Source organism: Eumetopias jubatus, unplaced genomic scaffold, assembly GCF_037043125.1.
Source record: "Eumetopias jubatus isolate StellerSeaLion01/CBP00866 unplaced genomic scaffold, mEumJub1_p1.0 scaffold_8, whole genome shotgun sequence".
NCBI classification, from domain to species: Eukaryota; Metazoa; Chordata; class Mammalia; order Carnivora; family Otariidae; genus Eumetopias; species Eumetopias jubatus.
In genome coordinates this window covers 106339148-106361878 of record NW_028274814.1, presented here as the reverse complement: position 1 = coordinate 106361878, position 22731 = coordinate 106339148, and the positions used below count along the sequence as shown (strand labels likewise).

At 38.3% G+C, this 22731-nt stretch overlaps 1 protein-coding gene across 1 annotated transcript in view; it reads right to left on the bottom strand.

The window, feature by feature from the left end:
• TMTC2 (transmembrane O-mannosyltransferase targeting cadherins 2) overlaps window positions 1–22731 on the bottom strand; it is a 390535-nt gene that overhangs the window by 299166 nt on the left and 68638 nt on the right. The window lies entirely within an intron of this gene.

Here is a 22731-nt window from a genome sequence, read left to right as displayed (position 1 = left end):
GGTATCAACATGCTCTCCGTGAGTACAGCGCCCCTTGGCCTGTTCTCGGAAATAAAAGTCACTAACAATATATCCAATTTATTTCCTCCGACAGAAACCCTTTTTGTGTACGGGTGGGTAGAAGTAGTGGAAGAGGGAAATGGGCATCATTTATACCTTTCAAGGACAAAAGAGGGACCCAAGCTCAATGACAAGCAGGAAAAAGAGTGAGGACAAAGACTAAAGGGAGGAGTCAGAAAGAAGGGGCGCGCCCCAGGAGTCGGCACTAGCTGAACAAATTGCAGCCCTGTGCCCTGTCCCACACGCCGGCCGAGGGCAGCGAGTCGCCCCAGGACCAAGTCACATGTGCTCTCTTCTCACACATCAACAGAATCTGTGCAAATAACTTAATAGCCGCAAGTGAGTGACTCCGGCACCCTGGAGCCATCAAATTGTAAAGAAGGTTTTCTATCAGAGAGCAGAAAATCAAATATGTGAAGTTTACATTGTGGGTATAAAGCAGCTGAGGCTGAAACCCTTCCCTAGAGATCAAGGAAGCATAAAAGTTAAGTCATTTTCCCAAGTCCCATATACAGTAGATAAGCCTATTAAGAACATTGTAAGCTATGCTAATTGGTTCAAGGGTTATATATCTCTTTTGTTTGTTCCAACTGAGCCTTCACACACTGCAGTGAATTGGGGAGAAAGACAGTGTAATAAATCTATCTGAAACAAAACAGCGTTGTAGTTTGAAAGATGCTAATGAGCACCAGTGTTCCGACTTGAAAAACTCCCATTCCCACCCCCACACCATATTACTAACTCCTAAGTCATTTCTAAACTGGTACAGGAAGAAGCGGTGTAGAAACTCCTCAAATCCTCAGGCTGTTAATTCCTTATTACAATTAATACTTCTAAACTGAATTCAAGTGTCCTTTGGGGTGGTAACACTAATTAGTCATTTGAAATGAAAGTACGTTCTGCATATAAAATATTAGGGTTAAATTGGACTTGTACCGTGTCATTAGAAAATGAAATCAACCTTAATTAGATAATGCTTTTTAGAAGTTGTTAGTTTTGGGGCACCTGGGTGGCTCAGTCATTAAGCGTCCGCCTTCGGCTCAGGCCATGACCCCAGGGTCCTAGGATCAAGCCCCGCTTCGTGCTCACTGCTCCGCGGGAAGCCTGCTTCTCCCTCTCCCACTCTCCCTGCTTGTGTTCCTCCTCTCTCGCTGTGTCTCTCTCTGTCAAATAAATAAAATCTTTAAAGAAAAAAAAAAGTTGTTATTTTCAAAGTTCTAAATTTAGAACTGGAGATGTGTTTTAATGTTACAAAAAGAAAAAAGACTAAGTTTTACTGTTGTATTATCATCTGGGGATAAAGATTAAATGCGACATATGGGGCATCTGGGTGGCTCAGTTGGTTAAGCATCCAACTCTTGATTTCAGCGCAGGTCATGATCTTAGGGTTGTGAGATCAAGCCCCACATCAGGCTCCGAGCTGGGCATGGAGCCTGCTGAAGATTCTCTCTCTCCCTCTTCCTCCACCCCTCCCTGTCCCCCGGCTCACATGCGCCTTCTCTCTCTCAAATAAAATAAAATAAAAGTGACACAAAATACAACGTCCTTTACAAGAGTTAAACAATATTTTGAGGGCTTAAAAACCTAAGATCCAGAAGGTGAAAGAGAGGGGGTCCAATAAAGAAAGTTACGTTCCATTGCTGCATCACAACAGTTAGGTTTATATAAATAACTAGGGAGTAAGGAAACTATCCAGAATAATAGCCATATTGCTATTATGTAACCGAACACTTGAAATGGTTGTGTGTATCCATTCTCTCAACAGGAGTCCTGCTAAAGTAAAGTTAACAACAGAGACACTGCAGGAAATCACAAAATAATTATAATGACTGTACAACATATACTAATTTCATTTGGCAAAAATTAACCATGTTTTGTAGTCTGATTTAGATAGTCATCACATTTCAATTTATAATTAAAACGCAAACTGTACACATACTACATGGGATAAGCACTCTGTCTAGAAAATCAAATATCAATATGCTAATAAGCATCTCCTGACATATCATGTGAAAAGACCATGTAAAAGTAAAAAAAGTAACACTGAGGGAAGAAGGGAGAGAGGTAGAGACTGCTTAATGGGTACAGGGTCTTCTCTGGGGGGTGCTGAAATGTTTGGGAACTAGATAGAGGTGGTTAATTGCTCAGGACTATGAATGTATGGAAAGCCACTAACCTTCATACTTTCAAATGGCTAATTTTATGTACTGTAAATTTCGCCTCAAAAAAATTATATTGAACCCTCCCTGAGAGAGTATATGATAGGTGCTTTACACAGAATATCTTGTTGAGTCTCACAACGATGCTAAGGTATCATTATCACTATTTTTAGATAAGAAAAACCAGGCTAAAAGTGGACACACATCTAGTAAATGACAGTAGACAGATTTTAAATCAAGCCTGCTCATACGCGTTCCACTACACTTTGCATCTGCACCACTTGCATCGGTAGGAATTCACCAAGCATGGGGGTCGGGGGAGGGCAAGAACATTCTTGATAAGTCAGAATAGCTCAGCAAAGTACAGGGCATGGAAGTATATGTCATGTGCTGAAAATGACAAGAAGTCTAGAACAGTGACAGTTGGGGCAAGTGGGTGATGACGACAAAGCTTGAAGCAGGAGCTACTGAGGCATGAGCTGGTCAAAGGCCCTACATGCCTGGTAAGGAAGATGGGCTTTGTCCCACTGCCCACGCAGTCGTTCTCAGACTGTAGGGTGTATCAGACTCGCCAGAAGCCTTCAGAAAACAGAGATTTCTGATTCACTCGATCTAGGGTGGGGTCTGAGAATCTGTATTTCTAACAAGATCCTAGGGATGTCCATATTGCCGGTCCAGTGACTGAAATTTAAGAACCTCTGGCCTATCGAAAAATCACAGGTTTTTAATCAGGAGAGCAATTCAATCTCCTAAATATATGCACAACATTTTATTTAAGATTACTGGCAGAGAACAGACAAGAGGTTATTGCAATGTCCAAAGTAAAAAACAATGAAAACCAAATGGGATGACCGCAAAAGGGTTCGGAGGTCAAGATGCTCATGACGTATGGCTATGTTAGCAAAGAATAAAAACCCCTAGCAACATGGTAAGTTAAAAAGCTCAAGAACTGGAACTACACAATATGGGAACAGACTTTTATTGAAATGACTAATTCATGTAGAAAGAATAGTCAAAGATGAGACACAATTTCAAGCATAAGTTACAAAGCAAATGATTAAATTAAGGCAGGCACCTACTCCCAGATGTAAGAATCGGACACACTAACACAAGTGGGAGCTACGCTCCTTACCATAAGAAAAGTGGCAAAAACCTTTTCTTCCTGATAAATACCAACTTCAGAAAGGAAGGGTTTAGTAACTTCATGCCTGATAACTTCCAGGACTATGGCTTCTCTCTATACCAGAGGCATAGGTCTCCTCTCGAACGTGCTTTCTCATTAGAAAAATCTAATAATGCGCTAGTTTCTCTCACTGAATGATGCTAAATCTGGGAAGGAAGAATACCATATTATTAAAATTTAAAACATAAATTCTTAAGTAGGCTTTCCTCCCCAGGACAGAAGCAAAACATACTCAAGACGACTTGTTTATCAGGTTAGATTTACAGTCTTTAGAGAGGAGCATCTGGTCCCATAAGACAGAAACCTAGAGATGATACCCAACCTCACCCACGTCATTTGAGTGGTAAGGATGGGCTCATTTGACCAGCCCTCCTAAACAGGGGTTAAGTGGCACTATAGTATCCCAGCAATCGGTACATTTTGCTCAAAATATATTCCTAAAGAAGGGCAAAAGGCAGAGGGGGAAGGAAAAGAGGAGTTTTTTTTAACACACTGAATGGAGTCCAGAGATTTACCTCTCACCAGCAAAGTCAGCATCCCCTTCTCAAGGGAATTCACAAGAGAAAGCAAAACAAACAAACAAACAAAAAATGCTATCAAATGGCATTTCCAAACCAAACTACCGATATGAGAGAAATTTCACAATCTGAGTCTCACAAACAGGAGCAGTAAACCACAGCCAGAGAGAAAAACCAACCCCTACTGGCCCAACTCATTCCCCCACAATTGTGACAAAGCCCTGGGCTCAGCATCAGAAAGCATGGGACTCTAGACCTGACAGTATGGCCTTGGGGAGTTCACTCATTTCTTCTGAGCAGGTTCTTCCTCTGTCAAATGTAAGATAATATTAACAATACCTGCCCTGCTTGCTGCACAGGTTAAATGTGGAAAGCAAATACAATAGAATGTAGAAAGCAAATTAAAAGTAGAAGGTAACACAAACTCTTATTCTTTGTATTCCTATCATGATCTTAGAATAGACTCAAGGTTACATTCAAAGAAGGGAAGATGAATCAAATGCCCATCAGTCAAGATTCTTTTTGTAGTATTAACAGCATAAATTTCCTTAGATCTCCTGGCTTCATCCGTCACTGTTGTTTCTCCAGAGGTGATCAAGAACACGAGTTGTCTGCATATCCCAATAGAGAGCCTGGCTCAGTCGATATTTCTACATAATTTTTAATCAGGCGTGGCACTATACTTCAAGTCAATATTGTTCATACTAGATGGAAAGACAAATTTGTTTAATGAATCTGTGTGTTACTCATGCTGCTAATGCCATTAATTCATGAGAGCCATATTTATTTATAGAGTCCAGGTGCCTGTTTATTTCTTATTTTTTAAGTGTATCTTGACCCTTACAGTGTACTTAAACCTCGCCCTCTCCCCTGTTATTAACAACTTCTGGAATTCAGCATACACGCAAATAGAGCTTACAGGTGGCAATTCATCCTTTTCCCTGACAGTTTTGGATGATCCTGATTGCTCAGCACAGTCCCACTCCCTACACCTGCCATTCATAAGATCAGAAAACCCGTTTCACTTTGTCTATCCCAGTTTCAGTGGCTGGTTTCAAAAAGACAAAAGGAATGAATCTGGAGACCCTAGGAAGCCATCTAACAAAAGGAAACTCTGGTGACAGACAGAAAGCCAGGCTCTCCTGTACAAGTCCATTCAGAACTCCTGGTTCAGAAAATGGAAGAGAAGAGCTGCCGGGGTTCAGAACTTCAGAGCACTAGGAAAAGGAGACACAGAATAGGCCAAGAACCCAAGCGCAGTTTCGTGTTTATGGCGAGTGCAACAAGACATGAGGGACCTAATTATAAAATTATTTCCCAGAGACACTAAAGCACCTGCTGGAAAAGGTGGGAACATTAGTTCTTGAACATGGGAAGGGTCTGGGAAGCAAGAATAGAAAGCAACGTAACCCAGTAACTTTTTTACTCAACACATGAGGAAGAAAGCAGCTAAACAAATTATTAAAAGGGTGAAAAGACACATGTAAAACACAAAGGAGCATGCAAGTAGGCGGCCTCACGGTGGGAGGCAGGGCCACAAAGGGCCAACGCACTGACAACCCCCCCCCAACCCAAGCAATCCTGCTATGCACAATACTGTTGCTCCTAGCCTACCAAATATTGCTAAAAAAAAATCAGGTAACCATAATAATTGAGTCCTTGACAAATATGTGTCATCTAACCTCAATCTTGCCAGGAGTTATAGGTAGCTGCAATGATGTAAGAATTTTGAATATTTCCATTGAATTTGCAGGAAAATATTTACTTTCATTATTCCAAATATCTATATAAAGGGTCAGAAGAAGTACTGTCATATCATTTCTTTACTTGAATAATAGTGCTATAATAAACTCTCCCCAAAATAAAAAGCACTTTACCCAAAATGCATGTTTCCAAAATGTTACATAAGAATAGGCTTTTTTTTTAAATCAAGTTATATTTAAAATATAGAAACAGATCTGACTTTTTTAAACTTACTTTATGGAAACCCATGACAGACTTTTTGTAAAGAAATCATCGAAATGCTATTGGGACACCGGAAAATCTATTCTTATCTCACACCAAAATGCCATTTTGGAAAGCACATATTACTTCCTTAAAATAGGACACACATTATCAAAATGGAGTGAGGGAAGAAAAGTTTAGCCCACTGTTGGTCTAAGGACATTTAATTTCCCATATCTGTTTTTAATCACCTAAGAGAATTATATAAACACAAATCTGTGTTGATACGATAAAGTGAATTAGGTCAAACATAATTGTAAGGGATAAAGACTTTATGAAGCAAATCTAGCAAGCAACAGTCTAGGAAGATTTAGCAAATACTAACAAACACTACAGGGAAAAGCCTAAATTCATTTACATATAGATGGGTTCTGTATTATTTGAACTCTTTAAGAGTAAACATCTAAAACATGTTATAAACAATTCCTTAATAGTAGCTCCTTCCCAATTCAGAAACAGTTAAAATACAAACAAGTTATGACATGTAAGATGGCAATTTACTTCAGAAAACAAGTCCCAGTGACATTTCATAAATAATATCCCTTAGCCATGCCATTCTACTCACACCATGTAAAAAACACAGAAATAAAATGATAAAAACCACTTATCTAAGTTGTAGTGAAAATATAAACATGGAAAAAGATTTTTTTTTTAAAGATTTTATTTATTTATTTGAGAGAGAGAGAATGAGAGATAGAGAGCACGAGAGGGAAGAGGGTCAGAGGGAGGAGCAGACTCCCTGCCGAGCAGGGAGCCCGATGTGGGACTCGATCCCGGGACTCCGGGATCATGACCTGAGCCGAAGGCAGTCGCTTAACCAACTGGGCCACCCAGGCGCCCTATGGAAAAAGATTTTTACCAGTTTTCACTGGGTATGGTAATTAAAATGTACAAGCCTGCTGCCTAACCAAAATACAATATTTGTTAGAAAGAAACAGCCTGATGAAGCTCAGTGAGCAAAGGAAAGAGTATTGGGGCTCAACGCAAACTGCCCTGTTATACAGGCTTCTCCAGCCTGAGAAAGACAAAATAAATCGAGCACTTTTCAGTTTCTCCAGCTTGTAACAAGAAAATAGGTAAGCATGAAGAATTCATGTTTAAATGCTGTATATACACAAATCAACGACAGCTTAACTGAAGAGTAAAAATGTTTATAGAAAGAAAAAAAATCTACAAGACCCCTTGGAGTTGAGGTTAGTTTCACTCCAAGGTACTCACAAAGACTGAAGAAAACCACTCAGAGCTCTTAAGGACTTCAGACACTTTAGCCAGAGACACTGGGCTCAAGTCACTGCTGGAGACAAAGGGGGTAAGTGTAGGAAGTGATCTTCCAAATCAAAAAATCCCCAATAAAGGAGTGCTTGCAAAGGCAACATTTAAAGGCTAACTCATCAGCATGACTTCAAAATAATGTCAGATGCTCATTTATCCCCTCAGATGCAACCAAAGATCTAGTTCCCTATCAGAAATACCAGCTGGCAAAATTAATTCTCAAAGTACAAAATGGAAGAATTCAGTAGCATCGATCTCTGCATCAACATGAATTAAACCATTTTCAAAAAAGGAATAAAATCATCCCCACTGAAAAGATATGTGCACCCCTATGTATACTGCAGCATTATTTACAGAAGCCAAGATATGGAAGCAACCCAAGTGTCCATCAATAGATACATGGATAAAAAAAGCTGTGGGGTGTGTGTGTGTGTGTGTGTGTGTGTGTGTGTGTGTGTGTAAAATAAATATATGATGGAATATTACTCAGCCATGAAAAAGAATGAACTCTTGCCATTTGCAACAACATGGATGGAACTAGAGAGTATTGTGCTGAGTGAGATAAGTCAAACAGAGAAAGATAAATACCGTATGATTTCATTTATATGTGGAATTAAAAAAAAACAAATAAACAAACAAACAAAAAACAGACTAGACTCTTCAATACAAAGAAGAAACTGGTGGTTGCCAAAGGTGAGGTAGCCGGGGAATGTGTGGAATAAAGGGAATTAAGACACACAAACTTCCAATTAGAAAATAAATACACCACAGAGATGAGAAGTACAGCATAGGGAATACAGTCAATAATAGTATACTAACGTCATACCGTGACAGATGGCGACTACACGTACCACGGGGAGTACAGAGTAACAGAAAGAAACAAACAATGCCCCTTCTGAACTGTGAGAGCCACTACAATTTACTGGGCAATATCTAATGCAGTAAACCCTGTGACATCTTTTCATTATTGCCTTACACTGTTATTTAAATGGAAGTGGACAGGAGATAAATGGCCTTTGCCAGGGTGTATGTCATAATTTCTTGACTAGATTGTAATTCCTTTGAAGAGGGAAGACAGAAAGTTAGATGTTTCTTTGGGTCTTCTCTAACACCTTATACACATGTAGACAGATACCTACCGGATGACCTGATCACCACTTCTTAGTGGAAAGAAAACTTCACCAAACAGAACACAGGGAAATCAGGAAAAGAAAAAAATACCAGCAAAACAACCATCAGGTTGTTGGGCAGCTTAACTTTCTGTATTGTTCTATAGGCAAAAATTGGTTTTTTAAAAATCACTAAAAAATACTAATCTCTGCAGTGACCAAAACTTGGGAAGAAATCTAAAAATCAGAGAGGATATAACACAAAATAGTCTTGCCTCACTCAGAATTTTAATATATACATAAATTGGCATAAACTCCTACACACTGCCTTCCACTTATCAGATATTTAACTGATCTCTGCAGAAATGAACCAGATCCTCCAAGGGTCAGGGGTCAGCTCTGAGTCCCGGTGTCTAGAATCATGAAGACCAGATCATCCTAAAATACCAAAGGGAGCCGAGCTTCAGGCCTGCCAAATCAGGTTCAGTGGTGAGAGACTGTCATTTTTCTCTTCAATATCACTATTCTCTTGAGGGCATTTGGGATATTAGAATGAATTCGGTAAGAAAACATTCCTTGAGTTGCTGCCCTGTCTTGTGAAATCTGCTTAAATTATTCAGTCCAGCAATAAATGGACAGACAGGAATATAGGTAGATATGTACACACACACACAAATACTTATAAATACATATATATATCAACTACAAGTGTATTTGTTATAAAAACTTAAATTCTGAATCTGAGAACTTCCCTCTAACTGAAGAGAGTGAGGAAGGTGGTGGAAAGAGAGAGGAAAGGTGGGAGGGAACAGTCTTGCTGGCAATTCTGTCAAGAAAATCAATAAGAAGTTTTCTGCAGTTTTAAGTTTACTGAAGAAACTAATAACTGGCTTTTAAAATTCCATCAACAGGGGCACCTGGCTGGCTCAGTCAGTGGAGCACGCAACTCTGGATCTCACGGTTGTGAGTCTGAGCCCATGCTGGGTGTGAAGAGGACTTAAAAAAAAAAAAAAAATCTTAAAAATAAATAAAAATAAAATTCCATCAATGGACACGCCATGTAGGAAATGATACTGGTAAGAACAAATTCAACAGATTTTCTTAAAAATGGGACTAATAAAATACACGTAGTAACATTTCAAAATATTGAAATGATTCCTTCAATTCACAATTTTTTCAATGGTTTAGGGAACTTCAATTCTGGGGGAGGAGGAGACTCTCAGATAAACAGTCTTTTTTTGCAAAATGTATTTTTCTGTTGGAAAACAAACAGCTTTACTGCCAGTGACTTGGTAAACCAAATAATATTCACAAAGAAAAGAAAAAGTTAAATCCTCCCATCCCGGTATAGGAGGAACATGCTCTGGTTTTCTTTTTTTGGTGGGGGTATTTTAGATTAAAATTAAAATAGCTAATACCAAGAGAAGGAATAAGAGGGTTCAGGGTTAAGCATAGGATAAGGAAATTTCTTTTCTAGTAGCATTTCCCAGTTCTGATAAAAATCAAAGCAAAATGGACTTTTCCTTCTATGTCTTTCCCAGCTAATGTTTGAGTGCTCCTGCAATTCCCCAGCAGCTTCAGGCCCTAAGAAGAGCCTACAAAGTAAAACTGAGTCCTTTCCCAGTGACCTGGATCTTCATGAATCCTACCTATATCACTGTATCTTTTAAGAGAAGCAAAACCACAAGAAGGTACAGCAAATCTCTTCCCGTCTATGCCAGGTAATAGCCTTCGATTACTCACTCTTATCATTCCCAAATGGAAACTGGAAAAACAAAAAACAAGACATAAAAATTATAATCTAGGCTACACACACACACACACACACACACACACACGCGCGCGCGCGTGCGCGCGCGACCACACGTGCACACACGGAAGAGAAATCAGTGCTGCTCAGAAAGCTCCAGGGCAGATTCCTGTAATAAAGCCGATGTTCTCCACTAAGGAAATTAATATGCTGTTAACTCCAGCTGAATGTACGCCAGGAAAATTAAAAACCAAAAACCAAAAAATGAAGCATGGCATCATCCTGACAAAATGCTAACCCCACGCTGCCTAATCAGTTTTGGGCTTCCAGATGGAAGTTAACAGGAAGTCAGCCTTCATCTACAGCTGGAGGGAGAAAAGAAGTGTGGTGGACTTAAGATGGGTGAGAAAGACAAAGGCTAGAGAATTTTAATGTCTACAAATTCAGCCTGTAATGCAGGAAAACTTGGCCCAGGATCAAATTGCCGCCCTCTATTAATTTCTGATAGAGTAGGAGAAAACACCAATTTTATCACCATGAGAATATAGTTATTACATCAGATCTAACACACAAGTCCACCTAGGACATATATCGAACAATAACATACTGTGTCAGCTTCATGTACCATTTCCACTCTCTAAATATGCAGGTCCTCGGACAACACAGCCTATCTTCTCCAGGATACAATCTCCCAGCCAGTGCCTTTTTTAGAGAGGGTTTTCATATTTTAAGGGAGGAGAGTTGATACAAGATCATCAACCAGGGTATGAGAGAAATATACTGAAGTTTCTATTTTGGTTTCCATTTTTATAGGCTTATAATATACATAACATCACTATAGTATTATATGTGTGTGTTTTTAAAATATTTAGATAGTGTACATGTGTTCTCAAATTTTGTTTTGGAATGATAGGGTGAATCAATCCAAAAAAAAAAAAAGAAAGAAAGGTAGAATAACTTACCTACTCTACATATTTGCATACCGACAGGCCTACTCTACGTATTTGCATTTGCTAAGGGTAATTAATGGCAGATAAGGCTGTGCTCGGAATTCTCCTATCTTTGTGTATCCCATTTTACAATTTGCAGAGTGCTGTTACAAACACCTCACTTTGATCTACCACCAACCTACGACGGAGCAGGATGTGGTGCAATCTTAATTTTTATCAGTTGAGGAGACCAAGAACTGGAAGGAACAGTCTGAGATGGATCCCTGCTTGAAGTCCTCCTCACCAGCCTGCTCCCCCACCTGCTTGCTTCACTTGCTGCAGAGGCTTGTATCCTTGAGACAAAAATCACCCCCTTTAGGATCCTTCAGATGGTGGAGAAAACCAGTACAATATACTCTTCATGAAATGACAACTTGGTAGTGAGCCCCTGTCCCTCAGATTTTAACCACCACCTAACCATTCTTTTGGCCAGATTAAGTACCTTCATGAAATCCTAAGTGTGAGCTCTCCACTTACAAGAATGAAATTTAGGTAGAGAAGAAGAATCAATGACCTACTAAAGGAAAAATACATGATCGGAATCCTAAGAGTGAAACACACTTCTACTCACTGGGCTACAAATATCCTAGTTTCAAATCAATGCCAAGGAAAGAGAAGGTCTGCCTCCGTCCATCCCCTTCTTGTTTGTATCTGAGGAGACTAAGGTAAGAGACAAGAGACAGGGAGGATCTCTAAGTTGGCCTTAGGCCCACTCAGAGTCTCTGTGAGTCTGTTTCTCTCTCTCTCTCTCTCTCTCTCTCTCTCTCTCACACACACACACACACACATTCGCTCATAACCCCAACTTTCTGTAGAAAGAGCTACAAAAAAAATTACTTAAAAATTACATGCCCAACAAGAAGAAAACAGGCTTATCTTCTAATGCCATGAATTATTCTAAGTAAGCACTTTGATTTAAATGACCTGCCTTACCAGCTTTTTAGTACCTATTAATTTTCTCCAAATCCAGGAAGTTACTCAAATCCATTTAGGATCCAAATTCATTTGCCTTTAATTGAAAACTTTCTAATCAAAAATCCTAAGGTACCCTATTTTCATTGTAAAAGAAACCACATAAACATGTTTATGAAGCCAAGTGGCCTGTCAACATGAGATTTATGATGCCCATGAAAGACCAAATGAAAGCATTTCCCCCCAATAAACTCCACATACTCTTTCTGTGCAAAAGGGAACATCCAATGATTTTTGTTAATTTCTTTGCAATAAATACGTCACATTATCAAAATTAGGAATAAAGAGGCTACTCAGAAGAAACGCAAAGGTATTGTATATCACACAAGCCTTGAATCCAAATGCTTTAAGCAGCCATCACATTGTACTTCGTTTACGAAAGGCAGAGAAAATCAGTGTCCTTAGGACACATTTTTCTTTCCATTGTTCTCTTCTCGGGGACAGTGTGGTTCAGTGACTATATGACAAACACTGATCTCAGAGGTTCTGTTTCAAAATGGGGCTTTGTAACCAGCTCTCCAAAGTGATCAGGGGTGAGGGCTTTGACTTAACACTGGCTTCAGTTAACACAGTTAACACTTCCATACATGAGAATGTCAGAAAGCAGTATTGGTCAAAGAGTCTGCACCCGTTAGCCAAACACCAGGAAGGCCAGCAGACCTCTTGGCCAAAAGGCAGACACAGTGTCTATCAGAGGAAGACTGTAATAAATTCTGGAACCTAGATTTACCAAGGTCAAACACACATCATGCATGAGGTTCACAGAACTGTTTCTTTTTGTTCAAGCAGTTTCATCAAATAGATTATTATATTGTAAATAATTCCTAAACTTGGGGTCATTTAACTTGCCCTCTGTTTTTCAGCCCTCCATCATACCTTTATCCGATGTTCACAGTGGCAGGGGAGGCTGAGATGATCTAATCTCTTAGGGCCCTGGAGTTAGGGATTATAGCAGACTCTCAAGGAGCATTTGGTTATCATTAAGAAGCATTAAGGCCAAAAATTTAGTTCTTCACTATTTGTTTATTTATGTTAATAATGTGGTTCCTACATATGTCTAAAGAAACAGAAATGTAAAGAGGCTTTTCTCTGGGGCTGGGGAGGAGTCTTCAATCCTACTAGCTCAGTTTAAGACCACCAGTGTGGTCTTTGGAGAGGGCCCTGCTTTCTAAAGCACACAGCTGTAAACAGCAACTGGTTGAAGTCCTAATTAGCATGAAACAGGCCCCAGGAATGAACACCAAGATGACAGGGTCACCAAACTAAAGAAGAGGTCAAGCTATGCAAGGCCTACAGGACAATGCCCAAGGGACCCATGCAAATTAGGGAAGCGGCCAGGCTTGTAGGGGATGAGCAACAGGAGGAAAACCTCCAAGACTCCTTTCACTTTCCCCTCCTTAAAGGAAAGAAAGAGAGAAAACAGAGAACAAGAAAGAAAAAAAACGAAAGAAAAGAAAACCAAAGTGACCCACTTCTGCAGTGCAGTATGATACATAATTAGTAATCACTTCTGTCCTGGAGAAGCAACAAATAAAAGGCAGCTAAGAACATCGAAATGGCAACCAGGAAGAATTACAGAATACAATTAGCATCTGTGTTAAGATGGGCAGCAGTTTTCTCCCACAACATCCCAGTATTTCTACCACAAAGAGGAAAAGCTGTACAACCAACTGCCAGCTTGTTGATTTTTTTTTCCACTGAAAAAAATAATAAAGAGCAAACTCTACACACATACTCTATTCAAATGTGACAAAGGACCCCTTTCTTAAAATGTACTATAGGACTGTTGATTTTTCCATTCTCCTAGCAATGAAACCCTTCCTTCTTCAAATTACTGCAAGATAACTGCAGAGATTTGATTTGGAAAAGTCTGGGAGATATGTTTTCAGCATTTTTTTTAAAGATTTTATTTATTTGTTTGAGAGAGAGAGAAGGAGAGACAGAAAGCACGAGAGGGAAGAAGGTCAGAGGGAGAAGCAGGCTCCCCGCTGAGCAGGGAGCCCGATGTGGGACTCGATCCCGGGACTCCAGGATCATGACCCGAGCCGAAGGCAGTCGCTTAACCAACTGAGCCACCCAGGTGCCCTGTTTTCAGCATTTTGAACCCTATTAACTTGATCTGATCATCAACCATAATCCCCCCTACCCTGTTTTGATTTGTTTTCGTTTTTGTTTTAAAATCCCACTTTTGTTCATATCGAACTCGGAAAAAGTTTCAGCTACTCTGAATGAGAATAGACTTTAAATCAGCAATCAAGTTATTTAAAGTCATAAAATATTTACAATCGCAAAGGCAAAACTTGTCCAGGGTAACTCAAAAGGTAAAAGAAGTTCAGAAAACTCAAAATAAAACCTAATATTCATTATTGTAGTTCCGCTTTCTAAAATAGAAAACTGTCTGTAACAAAAACAGATCAGAAACATAACCCTATTAAGAAACTTCTTTCAACTAGACTGTGACTTAAAAATGATTGTTTGCAGCCAGAAAACCCATTAAGTCTACTTAAAAAAGGAAAAAAAACCCACCTGATATGTTGAGAAATTCGTAATAAAAAAGGAAGCGAGAACATTTTTATTTAGATACATAAATATAATTAGTGTCCCATGCATTTTTTAATATTGACCTCTGAGAATACAAATACATTTTTACTGCAGAACTGAACTGCAGTTATCCAACTTCTCATGGGGCCAACAATATTCTTTTTTCTGTTTCTATTTCTTTTTTTTTTTTAAGATTTTATCTATTTATTTGACAGAGAGAGACATAGCGAGAGAGGGAACACAAGCAGGGGGAGTGGGAGAGGGAGAAGCAAGCTTCCCGCGGAGCAGGGAGCCCGATGCGGGGCTCGATCCCAGGACTCTGGGATCATGACCTGAGCAGAAAGCAGATGCTTAAAGACTGAGCCACCCAGGTGCCCCTTTCTGTCTCTATTTCTAAGAGACTTTTTAAAAATGAATTTCCTTATTGTTCTCGGCCATTCCATTTGATGGTTAAAGAGTGTGCATACTAAGTTTCATAACTTGTCATAAATGATGCTACTTGGGCTTTTTATATATTCATATCACAAGGGAGCAATACAATACACAGAATTTATATCATGTATTCAAGAATATCTTTATAATATAAACATTCAAAAAGAAGGTCGTGATTGCTATCAAAAATCAGCACTGAGTCCGATATTTTATGGAAATTATCTAAAATCCATCTACTCTGTATTTCTCACAAAAGGGAAAAAAGGAATAAAGTATTTTATTACTCTTTGAAGCTGGAGAAAATTTTTTCTTAGATGTTAAAATGGTCAGTTATCTGACCATTCATGTGATTAGTGAAAATGAGCAAAATACTCTCTTTCACTCTAAGATTATGCAAAGCAAACAAGAAAGCAGCAGTTTTGGCACTAAATACTTAAGGTAAAGGTTTAAAAAGCAGATATTGGCAAAAAGCTTATATTGTGCTTTGCTCAATTCATTAACAATCTTACAGAGGGTGTGGATGTGCTAAAAGGCAAACAAAAGATGAAGAACAGATAATTAATAAAAATGATCCTTCCCATAATCAAATACTTAACAAATAAATTGTACACAAAGGAACTTACAAAACATCCATTTTTAAAGGAACAACCTGTACTCCAAAAGTAGAAATCTAACCACTGAGGTTCCATTAACCCCAGAACTATGACATGTAACATCATAAGAATGTGGCTATTTTATTTAACTGCTATGCTAAATGAAATTGCTAAAAGAGCCATCCATTATCACGACTTTACTACTCTTGATTCCAGTTCAATCTATACCTGCCAGTATGTACCTTCTGAATAATGAGATATTAATCATATGCTTATCCTGGTAGGTTTTATAAGGTACAATTGTGCCTTGAATATCAAGTTTCTAAATTATAAATGTGAGTTAAATTTGAAAGTCTTATCACATGAAACATTCTTCTTTACTATCCTTTATGAGTGACCAGAGTAGAATAATCTATTTAATAGATCCTATTTGCTACTTACACCCCCAGCCTAAATCCTTCTGCATCTCCCCATCAGCCTGGTTACTATAAAGCCCATCAGAATTTGGCCTTTACCAATCTTTCCCTCCTGAAATCCAATCACTACCAACACTATCTCCAGTGCTATGACCAGTGCTTTCCACTCTGCCATGATGTTAAGATTCTTTGCCTTTGTTCATATTATGCTCTCTGTCTGGAATGTCCTTCTCCACCACATTGTTTTGCCCAGAGAGCTACTCAGCCTTGGAAGTGTCAGGCTGAGCAAGAATTCTTAATGGACTGACAACCACAATGAAAGGCACTTTCCACTTTAGTACTTTGCAAGCCTATTTCAAACTTCTTTAGGAAGGTGAAGCTGAAGGAGAGAGAAGATTCTGGATGGACCTAGAATGCTCATTATTTAATAATGTGCCCATCACAATTCTGTAGGCAAGGCTGGGTAATAATGATATATTATAAGATATTATCTCTGCTCTTAAGCTACAGAGAATGTTGTTGAGGAGGTAAGGCTATTGTACGTAAAATAAGTAGTAGACATTAACAAAATTTGACCAAAAACAAGAGATCAGAATAATAATTAAGAAGATTTACATAATATTTTAAAACTTACAAAGTAATTTCCCCATATTACCAAATGCAATCCTTACATCTGGGTGAAAAAGTGATTTGTATTATAACCAACTTACTGAAAACAGAGTCAGAAAGTTACACTACTGTTCCTAATGAAGGATCTGGGACATGATTCTAGAATACTACTGTAACTCATCATCACTTCACTTTCCTCCTACAAGGTGCAACCCCCCTAGAGAAGCAGGTAGAGGAAAGGGGCCTTTGAAGCTTTGAAGAATGGGAAGGATCTGGACAGGCAGAAAGGGAGAAAACAGCCAAGTCATGATGAAAAACCATGGAAACAGTATGAACATCAACAATTTGAGAGCCTTTGAAGAGATGGATCCGCAAGAGCAAAAAAAAAAAAAAAAAAAAGAATCAGCTGGAGAGTGGGAAACAGACCCAGTAGGTAAGGAGAGGCAAAGCCGAGCAAAGGTATCCGGAATGAGATGGTACATAAAAGTTTGCGACGGGCAGTTTGTGAGTAAGGCAACAACAGATTTAAAGAATTTTAAAAAGACATTTTTAAATAATGCTCTCCAGAACATTTTATTGGGGAAAACCTCACTCCAGTTCAATGTAAGTTAACAGTTTACAGCAGCTGGCAAAACTTAAACACAGAGAACATTCTGAATCCTCTGTAAAGATGATTACAAAATAAAACACGAATGCATCCTTTAAAGATTTCCTTAGAAAATCCACAGTATAGAAAGAGGAAATCGTTCTTAGTAGATTTCCTTTTGATTGATTCCTTTGTTTCACTGCCTTGCTATATCAATACAACTATTTTTAAGAGAAATGCTTATTTAACCTACCTCAATTACCAACCAGGTTCTGTACTGATTGCTTTAAGTAGGAGAACCAAAAATGTCCCTTTTCCCAGAAGAACATGACATCATGTGTACTGCTCTGGTATAGTTATTAATTATGCCCTCTTTTATTCTCAAAAAGGTTCCAGCTTGGATAATGAGAAAGGAGAAAGTCACTCCAAGCTATAGCATATGACAACTAATGATATCAAGGCTGTGACCACAGACTCTGTGTTATACAACCTAAGGGGCACCATTTACACTGAAATCTATGAATATGGCACCCCCTGGAATCATATAACACAGAAACAGGGGACCATGGAGATCAATTGAGCCCACCGACGCCTACTTTCAGGGCACACTTTCAAGTTTGTTTAACATGGCACACATTTGTCCGGTAGAATTTAGTGTCCAAACTAAATCCCCATCAGGAAATGAAAAGAAACAAAATATGCAGGTGACCCCACCAAAGCCAACACACGCCCAGAGTGGAGACAGGATGCGGTGCTAGTGCTCCCTGGGGGCCAGTTACGGTACTGCGCCACCTGCTGAGAGCTAGGAACGACCCACATTGGCCCTTTCCTCTCTTGGCTCCATGTTTTAAAAAACAAAAATCTAAACATAAAGGAGGCACCCTTGGAAATGCTAACATGAATAAGCCAAGGCAGTCTTTCTTTCCTTTTTTTTTTTTGAAGCCAAGACATTCTTAACATATATTGGCTAATATTGATATTTGTGTATGTATCACTGGAAACTCAGTAAAAGTTAGTTCAATTCAATGGGATATTCCCACATACACCTTAAATTTCTTGGTAAAACCAGAAATTGGGTTTTTTTCACACACTCAGACACTCAGACAACCCATTGCCAGTTTTTCTCTAAATTGTATTTCCTCTTAAAAAGAAAGAACACAATCCTCTCAAAGAATGAAAATTTGCCAAGCCCTCAACTAGAGACTAAAGAAACTAAAAGATTATAAATGTGTCAGAGAAAAATCAAACCAAACATAAAAGGAAAATGGGCTGAATTTTGTCTCTTTCCACTAGATACGACTTGGTACATTTACATTCCCTACCACAGTGCTTTTGAAAAAGGAAGAAATATGAGCATTATTATGTATCACAGGCTTTTATTGCTACTAGAGACTAAGGCTGGCCTCAAGCAGAACATTTTTATTCTCCAGTAAAAATATTTTTTTTGAGATTGCAAAAAATTTCAGTGACTATTATTACTTATCCAGAATGCCATGTACTTCAGGAGGCCTAAAATCAGGTATAATTACTTTACACATCCTCTTTTAACATTCCTTTTATATGTATCTCCCACATGGTATATTCTCATAGGCCCTCATGGCTCCTGAGGATGGCAATCCTGTTTCTATCATTTCCCGCAGGCCCTAGAAAAAAGGCAGCCCCTGCATTAATTTTTTCCTTGCCATTAAGATTTTTAATTAGTAGCAAAATAAACCCTAAAATAAAACCCTGCTTACCCATGGCATTTTGGTGTCTGTCTTACCAATGGCAAAATTCGCAATTTCTGAACCCTGAATGGATATCATGTAATTGGTTTGTGGCAGAAGCAACATCTTGTTTCTGGATATACTTCCCTCTTATTCCTTTAGAACAAAACACTGGTTTGGTCTGGGCTGAGGAGGGGAACGTTCAAACACTATTTCTCAGCCTCCCAGAGAGCTAGCTGTGGCCATATGATCAAATTCCAGTAAATGAGACACAGTGGAAGTGATAAGAACAACTTCCAGGGTCCTGCCCCTGAAGGAAAAGTGGGAGCCATCCACTTTCTGCTCCCCAGTACTGCCTGAATGAAGACACAATGCTGGAAGACATGGCACCCATCTAAGACCTGAGATGAAAGCCCCATCTCAAGTTGGATTGAAGGAGCTCTATCAGTTCTAGATAGGAATTTTTACGTGAGGGAAAAATGCACTTCTCTCACACTGAGGCCACTGTTATTTTGGCTTTTTTTTTTCTTCTTCTTCTTTTTCCTTCATTGTTCTTCATTTCTTAGATAAAATAAGTGAGGAAAAAGGTAAAGATATCCTGGATGAAAGGGATGGTCCTCCTAACCACTGGCAGGGCAATATCAATTCTCAAAAATGTCCAAACAACAAGGGATTCCTCTCTCCATTCTGACAGAAAAATCTTGCCTAAAATTCTCATCTCTGAAACTGCCAAGAAAAAAAAAAATCTGCTTTAAGAAAACGGGGAAAAAAAAAAAGGTCTCAAGAGGCCACTTTAGGGCTCAAGCATTAATATCCTGGTGCTCGCTTCGGCAGCACATATACTAAAAAAAGCATTAATATCCTGGCTAAAGAAATAGCCCTCCTCATTTTGCTATGGATAAATTACATGCTAGACAAATTTTCTTTAGTCCTCAGTACATAAACCACTACCTGGGAAACTCTAACAGTCCGAACAATATTAATTATTTATCACAAATCAACAGATATTTTATCACAAGCTGCAATACAATCAGAAGAACATTAGGTTGAGCAGTAACAAATCACTCCCAAGCTTTTGACTGCACATAATTCGAAACAAAACTTAAAACTGCCAAAAAGACATAGAAGCTGGGAGTCCCTAGTGACAACCAATATAACTAACTCAGGAGTAACCGTGAAGAGAAGTGAAGTGGGAGAATATTTAGAAGCAGCAAAGCAACATATAACATTTTCACTTGGGCTCAATGTTCCTATCAAAAAACCAACATGGCATGTAAATTATATGAAGAAAAACTATAAACTACATATACATCAAAATACCAAACCACATTTGAAAACAAACCAAAAAACAAAACAAAACTTTTCAAACCTCTGTGAATAAAGAAATATGAGGACATTTTTCTAAGAATTTAATAATTATCCTTTCTTTTATACATACAAAAGAAGTACCTCTGCCTGCCCCAACACTGCTTTCCAGTTTGTATCAAAAGCTGAATAATTCCACAGATCCTAACAGAAACAAGGACCCAGGATGGAATTTGAATAGTTGTAAAATTCCAGAATTTCTTGGGGAATTGGCATTATTTGGCTTAGCCTTTGATTCTAGGGGAAAAAAAGAATTAAATTTATTTGGGTGTGGGGGAGACAGAAAATGCTGTTAACTATTTACTGTTCACCTTAATGAAAGTCAAAATTTTTCTACTTCCCCCAATGATGCAAACTACTTCCTGTGTCTACCATCAGTAGACGGTAGACTGTCAGTGGAACTTTCTGCAATGATGGAAATGTTCTGCACTTGATAGCCATTAGTCAAGAGAGTTTCCTGAGCTCTAAAAATGTGACAAGTTTAAGTGACGACTGAATTCTTTATTTTATTTTAATTAATTTTAATTGTCACATGTGGCTAGCGACTACCATATTGGATAACGGGGGGTCTAGATGATGCTCCTCTTCTCCCATCTTTTGAGTCTCCACTCAAATGCTATCTCCTCTATGAAACATTTCCACATCCTACAACCTAGAAGTTAGATGTCTTTCCTCTAGTATACCATAGCAATTTAAATACACACAGAGAAGTTTGCATTGGGATTAAGTCAATACATAAGACAAAAATATAGTTGAATCAAAATTACTCTTAAGAATCCCTTACAAAGACCCTAATTCCTAAATTAAATCTAGACAGTTTTTCTCCCAAGATGGAAGCAAATTCCTGTTTGTTCTGTTAAACACCAAATGTAGTAGCAGGTTTGTATTTAAGGGCCATAATATGAGAAAAATTCACATCTAAATACCCAGTTGACAGCAGCAGAGAGAGAGACACAATGTCAGTGAGGCCAACCCTGGGAAGAGAAGATTCGCTTGCCCCGTGTAACACTTACTCGGGTGCAAATGTGAACGTGGCACAAGCAGAAGCAATGCAACAGCACCTCCTTCCCATTCCTCATCCACTGCTCCCCTGTTCTCGCCTACCTACTTGCCTTCCTTAACTACCCATTTCATGTCCAACCTCCCTATCTCTGCTGCAGCCATCCTAGATATTTCAATTCATGTAAATGAAAGGTAGGTATGATGGAATTCCATTAAAATAGCACTTACCACTTCCTACTGTTCATTAGTTATTTATACATAACCTCTCTGTCCTGCTAAATTATTTATTTTTGTCTTATTCATATGTCAATATAATTTGTATTGTTGTCAAATGCAAAAGCACTGAATTTAAGCTACATCATTATTTGTCCTTATTTATAATAAAATTAAGGACTGGTTTGAAAGCAAATGTACCAAACTCAAAAGCCTTCAGTGGCCAAAAAAAAAAAAAAAGGAAGGTGTCCTGTCTCACTGTGACAACCATCATGCAGCTCCTGCTGGTGGGGTGGGGCCCCTTTTACAGGCTCTTCCAAGGTTTCAAGGGAAGCCAGAAATTCAGGTGTTTATTTGCAATTCAATTTGTAAATGTTTAACTTACTCAATTAAAAAAAAATGATACTGACTATATCAAACAAATGGTTCTGGCAGGCCATGAATTTCTGATCCTCTGCCCTACGGGTAAAGTGCTCTAGGCAAATTCACTTTCTTGCAACAACTCTTTACTGTGCACCCATTTAGGAATACTTTGGTGAACAAAACATTTAAGTTACTGGCTCTGGGACAATTATGTTTTGATAGGCAGGCAGATACTACACAAGACAACAAATTAATAAGGGTAATTTTAAATAATCAAAAAGGTTATATCTAAAGCACAGTGATTAAAGAGAGATGGACTCATTCAGATTAAGTGCTTAGGGCAAATCAGCCTCCCCCCGGCTTTTCTTATATAAATATAAACATATATAAATCTTATTTATATAATATATATAATATATATTATTTATATATATTATATATAATTATTTATAATTATATATAATATATAATATATATGTTATATATATAAATATTTATATAAATATAAATATATATATAAAGATAAAATCACCTCAAGGGAAAGCTCAACTAGGCTATTTTAGAGGTCAGTGGTTGTGTTTATTTACGTTGCTCTGAGGATTAACACATCCTCTTTTGTAGGCTAGACTCTATGGAAGAACATTATTGAACCCTCAAACAGATGGGAAAATCCTGCTGAACTAAAATAAAGCGTTCCGTTCTAACATTCTGTAATAGAGTAAAATGTATCTGAAAATCTGAAACCCTAAATCTTTCAGATACCCTTATAAACAATGAGCCAAGAGCTACTAGAAGCAAATCAATTCATCAAATGCATATGTTTAAGGAATTTAATTGCCTAACCATTTACTACAGTCATATCATATTAAAAGGAATAAATTTCACAGAC